The sequence below is a fragment of the Trichosurus vulpecula genome, chromosome 3 (genome assembly GCF_011100635.1).
Source record: "Trichosurus vulpecula isolate mTriVul1 chromosome 3, mTriVul1.pri, whole genome shotgun sequence".
In the NCBI taxonomy this organism is placed as follows: domain Eukaryota; kingdom Metazoa; phylum Chordata; class Mammalia; order Diprotodontia; family Phalangeridae; genus Trichosurus; species Trichosurus vulpecula.
In genome coordinates, this window is record NC_050575.1 from 47,025,839 (window position 1) to 47,035,412 (window position 9,574).

Here is a 9,574-nt window from a genome sequence, read left to right on the forward strand (position 1 = left end):
ATCCTTTTTAGGATGCAATAAAAATTATATGTATTATACTAAATTAACTAAAAATCAACTGCAAACTAAATAATATAATCCTAAAGAATGAGTGGGCGAAAGAAGAAATCATAGAAACAATTAATAACTTCATTCAAGAGAACGGACATAATGAGACAACATTCCAAAACCTATGGGAAGCAGCAAAAGAAGTCTTTAGGGGAAGTTTTATATCTGTAAATGCTTACATGAATACAATAGATAAAAAGGAGATCAATGAATTGGGCATGCAAATGAAAAAGCTAGAAAAAGAACAAATTGAAAATCCCCAATTAAATACTAAATTAGAAATACTGCAAATCAAAAGAGAGATTAATAAAACTGAAACCAAGAAAACTGTTAAATTAGTAAATAAAACTAAGAGGTGGTTTTATGAAAAAAAAAACCCAATAAAATTGATAAACCTTTGGTCAATTTGATTTAAAAAAAGAAAGAAGGGAACCAAATTATCAGTATCAAAAATGAAAAGAGTGAAGTCACCTCCAATGAAGGGGAAATTATAGTTAGGAATTATTTTGCCCAATTGTATGCCCATGAATTTGACAATCTTAGGAAAATGGATGAAGATTTACAAAAACATAAATTTCCAAGGTTTAACAGAAGAGGAAGTAAAATACCTAAATAACCCCATCTCAGAAAAAGAAATTGAGCAATCCATCAATGAACTCCCTAGGAAAAAATCTCCAGGGCCAGATTGTTTTACATGTAAATTCTATCAAACGTTTAAAGAACAATTAATTCCTGTACTTTATTGACTGGGAAAATAGGTAAGAAGGATTCCTACCAAATTCTTTCTGTGATACAAATATGTTACTAATACGCAAACTAGGTAGGAAGAGTCAAACCAGAAAAAGAAAATTATAGTCCAATTTCCCTAACGAATATTGATGCAAAAATTTTAAATAAAATAATAACAAAAAGATTGCAGCAACTTACCATAAGAATAATACACTACAGCGAGTTAGGATTTATTCCAGGAATACACGGCTGGTTCAGTATTAGGAAAACTATCAGCATAATTAATCATATCAACAACAAAACTAGAAGAAACCATATGATCATCCCAATAGATGCAGAAAAAATACAAAACCTATTCCTATTAAAAACACTAGAAACCATAGGAATAAATGGAACCTTCCTTAAAATTATAAATAGAAAATCCATATTTTGCCTTGGAACAGGGTGAGTTGAAGATGAAGTCTGCCTGGCCATATTCCCAACCAACTAACTTGACCCTTGAGTTTTTCAGTGGGGTATGACTGCTTGTAGACTAACAAGTTCTATGTTCCACGTTTGGGGGGGAGGTGCCAGCTCTGTCAGACCCGCACTACTCCTTCCCCAAGAACCCCCAGTCCAGACTGGGCTTAGATCTTCAGCAGGCTGTTGCACTCCTGCTCTGACCAGCCACTTAATTCCTCCCACCAGGTGGGCCTGGAGCCGGAAGCAACAACAGCTGTAGCTGCCCCACCTCCACTGCCCTCGGGGTTGGAAGCTGAACCGCGAACTCCTTCCACTCCCGCAGCTTTTCCCACTAACCTTCTCTGCAGTCTTTGGTGTTTGTGGGTCGAGGGGTCTGGTAACTGCCGCAGCTCACATATTCAGGGCGCTAGGGCCCCCTCCGCCCGGCTTCTGGTCTGGATGATCCACGCCTCTCAGGCTGGGCTCTGCTCCACTCCGTTCCCAGCTCCAAGCTCCATGTGGAATAGACCTCACCCAGAGACCATCCGGGCTGTCCTGGGCTGGAGCCCTGCTTCCCTTTGCTGTTCTGTGGGTTCTGCCGTTCTAGAATTTGTTCAGAGCCATTTTTTATAGGTTTTTGGAGGGACTCGGGTACGGAGCTCACTCTAGTCCCTGCTTACCAGCCGCCATCTTGGCTCCGCCCCCCTTTCTATAACCATTTTAATGATCTCTTTCGGATATAGCCATAGAAGTGTTGTTGCTAGGTCACATTTTTGTAGTCCTTTGGGCATAGTTCCAAATTGCTCTCTAGAATCGCTGGATCAGTTCACAACTCTGCTAACAATGAAACAGTGCTGCAAGGGAAGAGGGGAGAGAATTTGGAACTCAAAGTTTTAAAATCAGATGTTCAAAAACAAAAAAAAGTTTTTGCATGCAACTAAAAAATAAGATACACAGGCAATGGGGCATAGAAATTTATCTTGCCCTACAAGAAAGGAAGGAAAAAGGGAATGAGAGGGGAGGGGGGTGATAGAGGGGAGGGCTGACTGGGGAACAGGGCAACCAGAATATAAGCCATCTTCGAGTGGGGGGGGAGGGTAGAAATGGGGAGAATATTTGTAATTCAAACTGTTGTGAAAATCAATGCTGAAAACCAAATATGTTAAATAAATAAATTTAAATTAAAAAATGGTTATAGAATCCACATGCACAAAATTATTTATGGTAGCCAAGAATTGTAAATCAAGGGGATGCCCATAAATTGGGGAATGGCTGAACAAGTTGTGATATATGAATATAATGGAATACTATTGTTCTAAAAGAAATGATGAACAGGTGGACTTCAGAGAAACCTGGAAAGACTCATATGAACTGATGCTGAATGAAGTGAGCAGAAACAGGAGAACACTGTAACAGTCACAGTGTGCGAAGATTAATTATGATTTACTTCACTCTTCTCAGCAATACAATGATCCAATACAATTTGAAGGGATTCATGATAGAGAGGACTATCCTCATCCAGAGAAGGAACTATTGCATCTGAATGATTATTGAAGCAATCTATTTTGCGTTTTTTGCTCTGTTTTTGGTGGATTTCCTCTTTTGTTCTGTTTCTTCTTTCACAAAATGACTAACGTGGAAATGTGTTTATATGATTGCACATGTATAACCTATATCAGATTCCTTGCCATCTTGGGCAACAGGTAATGGGGGCAGGAGAGAGAAAAAATTTGAAACTCAAAATCTTATAAAAAATTAATGTTGAAAACTGTTTTTACATGTAAATTGGAAAAATACTATTTACAAAAAAAAATCCTGACAAATAGCAGGAAGATTTAAAGAATGCTGTACTCATAGCATTCTGTGAATATACAAGATGTCCAATATTTTGGATTTTACATCGTAAAGCAATTCTCTAAATATGTTTTCAAAATACTGTAGAAACCAAGATGACATGCCTGATGAGGTCATAGGATTGAAATATAGAAAAAATCACACAAGGCCTATTTATTTTCTTAAAAATTACTGAGGAAGCCAAAAGCAGTTTTCATATTAATATACTGATTTTATACACAATTATATATAATACACTTTATTAAATCAATCTAACAGTAAAAGCTAAGACTTGCTCTTTTTTGATAAATAGCCTCATGTGACACTTGGATGATTTTTTTCCTTCCTGAATTTTATCTATGAGTAGCTTTTTAATTTAAAAGAGGGCAGATTTAGCAATTTTATACTGATGTGACCAATATTACTTTCTCTTGGGATCTCAGGAAGATTGATATTCTTTTTTTGAGGGGGGAAGGCAGGGCAATTGGGGTTAAGTGACTTGCCCAAGGTCACTCAGGTAGTAAGTGTGTGAAGTGTCTGAAGCCAGATTTGAATTCAGGTCCTCCTGACTCCAGGGCTGGTGCTCTACACACTTTGCCACCTAGCTGCCCCAGATTCGTATTCTTTACATGGATACTATATAAGCTGGAACTCCTGCTGATTAGCTTCAGATTTCTCCAGATTATTTTATCTATCAATTTGAGTAGAAATTTTATTCATATTAGTCTCCAAAGGCATTCCCAACATCACCATTTCTGACATAATACTGTGGATTTTGTCTACAAGGAAAATTCATTTCAATTCACTGATATTTTCAGAAAAATTGCCCAGTGTTTGCACAAATACTTGTTTTAGTTCTACAATGCCAAGTTCACTTTCTGAAAGATACACAGAAGAGAAAATACAATGTGGCATAATATCTGTAAATCAATTTGTTATTGGATCCACTTATTAGCAGGCCTCATTCTAGGAAAGGTCACCTCTTCAATCTGCTTCTCATTTATAATGCTTTTGTTTACATTATAGGAAATGAGATTCTAGCTAAAAGTTTTATTTTTTATATAACAAGTTTTATAATTCTTTTGTTTATTTGTAAAATCTATTAGTCTTTATTGCCTTTTACAAATCTGAAATGCTTATAACTTTTTGCATATTGCTCATAAATACTCTGTACTACAAACATCTTATTCTTTTTTTCTTGTTTTTGTGTTTTTTTTTAAATTGTTAAAACTTTGGAACTTCAGAAGTCTTTGATCACACAGACTAAAATATCCAGTGGCAGTTCTAGATTACTTTTGTATATGTTAATATTGTCTTTCCAAGATTATTAAAATGTAATGCATTAGCAACTATATTTTTAAAATTTGAATTCGAGGCAGAGCCAAGCATTTGGAAATCAAGTAAGAGAAGTAGAAGAAAAATTGGGAAGAGAAACAAGAGTGATGCAAGAAAACCATGAAAAACAAGTCAACGACTTGCTAAAGGAAAACCGAAAAAATACTGAAGAAAACAACACCTTAAAAAATAGACTAACTCAAATGTCAAAAGACCTCCAAAAAGCCAATGAGAAGAAGAGTGCCTTGAAAGGCAGAATTAGTCAAATGCAAAAGGAGGTCCAAAAGACCACCGAAGAAAATGCCACCCAAAAAATTAGATTGGAGCAAGTGGAAGCTAGTGACTTTATGAGAAATCAAGATACTACAAAATAGAACCAAAGGAATGAAAAAATGGAAGACAATATGTAATATCTTATTGGAAAAAACCACTGACCTGGAGAATAGATCCAGGAGAGAATAATTTAAAAATTATTGGGCTACCTGAAATCCATTATCAAAAAAAGAGCCTAGACATCCCTTTTCAAGAAATTATCAAGGAAAACTGTCCTGATATTCTAGAACCAGAGAAAGAATCCATTGATTGCCACTTGAAAAAGAAAACTCCTAGGAATATTGTTGCCAAATTCCAGAGTTCCAGGTCAAGGAGAAAATACTGCAAACAGCCAGAAGGAAATAATTTGACTATTGTGGAAACACAATAAGGATAATACAAGATCTAGCAGCTTCTACATTAAGGGATCGAAGGGCTTTGAATATGCTATTCTGGAGGTCAAAGGAACTAGGATTAAGACCAAGAATCACCTACCCAGCAAAACTGAACATAATGCTCCAAGGCAAAATATGGATTTTCAATAAAATAGAGGACTTGCAAGCTTTCTCAATGAAAAGACCAGAGCTGAATATAAAATTTGACTTTTGGATACAAGAATCAAGAGAAGCTTGAAAAGGTAAGTAAGAAGGAGAAATTGTAAGGTGACTTAGAAAAGTTGAACTGTTTTATGTACATTTGTACAGGGAAAAATGATGTTTGTAATTTATGAGACCTTTCTCAGTATTAGGGGAGTTGAAGGGAATATACATACACATACACACACACACACACACACACACACATTTACATATATATACATATATAGACAGAGGGCACAGGGTGAGTTGAATATGAAGGGATGATATCTAAAAGAAACAAAATTAAGGAGTGAGAGAGGAATATATTGAGAGAGGGAGAAAGAGAGAGATAGAGTGGGGTAAATTATCTCATAAAAATGGCAAAAAAAGCAATTCTGTTGGAAAGGAAGAGGGGGCAGGTGAGGGGGAATGAGTGAATCTTGACTTGAGGAGGGAATAACATACATGTTCAATTGGGTATCTTACCCCACAGGGAAGTAGGCAGAAGGGGATAAGAAAGGCCAGATGATAGACAGGAGGGCAGGTAGGGGAGGAGGTAATCAAAAGCAAACACTTTTGAAAAGGGACAGGGTCAAGGGAGAAAATTCAATAAAGGGGGACAGGCTAGGATGGAGGGAAATATAGTTAATCTTTCACAACATGATTATTGTGGAAGGGTTTTAAATAATGATACATGTGTGACCTATGTTGAATTGCTTGCCCTCTTAGGGAGGGTGGGTGGGAAGGGAAGAGGAGAGTGAATGTGGAAATCAAAGTTTTTAAAGCAGATGCTCAGACATCTATCCTGTCCTACAAGTAAGTAAGGGGAAACGGAGTTGGGGGGGAGTGGGGTGACACAAGGGAGGGCTGGCCGGGGAATGGGACAATCAGAATATATGCCATCTTGGAATGGGGGAGGGTAGAAATGGGGAGAAAATTTGTAATGAAAAATCTTGTGGAAATCAATGTCAAAAACTAAAATATTAAATAATAAAATATGAAAAAAGAAAAAAATTGAATTCACTTCATTAAATCATAAAATAGCCCCTGGAGCCAAAACAACACATTCTGTGAGTGATATCTAGATAGACCACATAGACACACCTAACCTAAGTAGATGACTAACACACACACACACACACACACACACACACACACGCACTCACTACACACTTCTATTTTTTACTTTTCTTACCCTGAATTGCCAAATTTAGTATGAAATATATAGCTGCTAAAATTGAGCTTAGAAACAGATAATTGGGAAATTTGGAATACTGTTTAACTAACAGTCTTTTACGCCTAAAACTGACTGCACTTTTAAATGATGGCTGTTTACAAATTGCTTCCAAACAATTAAGCAAAGATAAGGATATTTATTTTTAAATTTAGGATGATCGGGGGCAGCTAGGTGGCACAGGTAATTGAGCACAGGCCCTGGAGCCAGGAGGACTTGAGCTCAAATCTGGCATTAGACACTTGACACACTTACTATCTGTGTGACCTTGGGCAAGTCACTTAACCCCAATTGCCCTGCCCTCCCCCTTCAAAAAAACATTTAGGATGATTAGTCTAAGACAACAAATATTTTGCACAACTAAAATTTCAATGTAATTTGTCATATATACACAAGCACAGATTAAATAGAACATCTGTTTTCCCACTTTGCTCACACATTCAGGAAATAAAAGATTTTTTTTCAACTTTACAGACATATATATTTTTAAAAAATAAATCATATTAAAATCTAGGGGCTTCCACCCACCCCATACCAGTTTTCTTTTGTATCATTTGAGTCTAGAGAAAATAATAAATCATACAGATACTGGAATTCCTTTACTTGTTAAGCGCTGACAGATGTACACAGAGGGCCCACAAGAGACACACAAAAGAAGTTATAGACACATTATTGGTTAGTTCAGTCTCTCTCTGAAAGCTCTATTGATTTGAGATGGGTAAAAAAATGGATAGACAAAAATTCAGAGACACACAATGAGGAAAGGAAACACCAAAATTATAAGTACGTGATTGCTGAAAAGCCTGACACAGTTTTTGGAGACAGATTTTTATAGAACATATACCTGTGGATGTGCGTTATGCTTACTTAAACAGACAAATAATTCCATGACATTTAATGGAGTAATAAAAAAATCAGTTTTACAAGTGTATAGATTCTTTTTGGCACAAAACAAAGAGTTGTACTCTAGTGAAACAAAACAAGCAGAAACAACATAACAAAAACAAGGCTTTTATTTTTATTTTGTTTTATAGCAAATGGACTTTATTTTGAATGTTAGGTATAATTCTTTTTTCCACTTAAAAGTATTGTATTTTTTTCCATTTACATGTAAAGATATTTTTCAACATTCAGTTTTATAAGATTTTGAATTACAAATCATTTTCTCCTTCCTTGCCATCCCCCCTCCCATCTGACATAGGCTATACATGTACAATAATATTAAGAATGTTTCCACATTAGTCACTCATTGAAAGAAGAATCGTAAAAAGGGAAAAATCTCAAGAAATAGAAAAAAAAACAAAACAAAAGGAAAAAATAGTTTCTTAACCAGTACCAAATAGTTTTGATGACTGCTGCTTTACAATACAGCTTAATGGCTGGTATCACTAGGCTACCTTACCTAGCATTTCTTTTCATTAATTCCCTTGATGTACTGGACCTTTTGTTCTTCTGGATGAATTTTGTTATTATTTAATCCAAGTCTGTAAAATAATTTTTGATAGTTTGATTGGTATGGCATTGAATAAGTAAATTAATTCAGGTAAAGTTGTCATTTTTATTATAATAGCTCAGCTTAACCATGAGCAACTGATGTTTTTCCATTTATTTAGATCTGACTTTATTCGCATGAAAAGTGTTTCATAGTTATGTTCATATAGGCTCTGGGTTTGTCTTTGCAGGTAGACTCCCAAATATTTTATAGTGTCTACAGTAACTTTAAATGGACTTTCTCTTTCTATCTCTTGCTGTTGGGCTTTGTTAGTAATATATAGCAATCCAGAGGATTTATGTGGGTTTATTTTATATCCTGCAACTTTGCTAAAGTTGTTTATTGTTTCAAGTAGTTTTTTTACTTTATTCTCTAGGGTTCTCTAAGTAATCATCGTATCATCTGCAAAGAGTGATAACTTAGTTTCTTCTTTGTTTATTCTAAATCTGTCAATTTCTTTTTCTTTTTTATTGCTAAAGCTAACATTTGTAGTACCAAATTGAATAATAGGGGTGATAATGGACATCCTAGTATCACCCCTGATTTTATTGGGAATGCATCTAGGTTATCTGTATTACACATAATACTTATTGATGGTTTTAGGTACATGCTATTTATAATCTCAAAAGTGAGGTTCTTATGTGGTGGATCACTGGATCAGAGGACTTGGGAGTGGAGGAGAGATAGAGGATTATAAGTTCTCATGGAATTGTAAAATCTACCAGTATTTATTGTATGGTAGGGGGAGACCTAAGTATATCTTGGGAGCAGGGAAGGAAACAGCAAAACAGGAGAGAATGAAGATTAAGAATTGAAGTAAGGGATAATTGTGAGAGTAATTTGCCAGAAAGAATGTCAGTGTATTTGGCTCCTTGTGCCCACAGGGTGTGGCTATTGTTAGAAAGTAAAAGGAGAGAGAATGAGTTATAGCTTCAAACCATTTGGAAATACATGGAAGGAAGACAATGAATTCTTGGTGAATGACCTTATTCTCATGAATGTTTAATGTCTTCCCTGGACATAATTTGGATATCCTGAGATGACACTGGTACCAATGATCTCTGAGATTCACTAAGTGTGATGATTTTATTTAAGAAAAAGTTTCAGTGTATTCTTGGCAAGCATTGTCAGAGATGACAATCAAAAATGTGAGCTTGATAAGCTGTGAATTTATAGAAGGCAAACAAATTCATAACCAGAATGATTCAAACAAAACCATGGCAAGAATTGTTTTTATCAATTATGGATATAAATATATTCTTTAACTGTTTAAAGGCATTCTAATTAATCATCATCAAAAAAAATGAAAGTATTATTTGGGAAAGGAAGAGAGGCATTGAGGCTCCCTCTGTGCTCCTGAAATCAAAATAAATAAAATCAGCACTGGAAGGGAGATCATATAAACCATGTTCTTTTTAGTGTTTTATGAAAACTCTTTGAATTATACTTTGTCTAAAAACTTATTGAGCAAGCACAAGGCAATGAACGGCAAGTTCTTTAGCAGAGGGAAAAATACACAGAGACAAGTAGACAAGGCTCAGAATCCTTGCAGTATGGATAGAACTCAGAAAA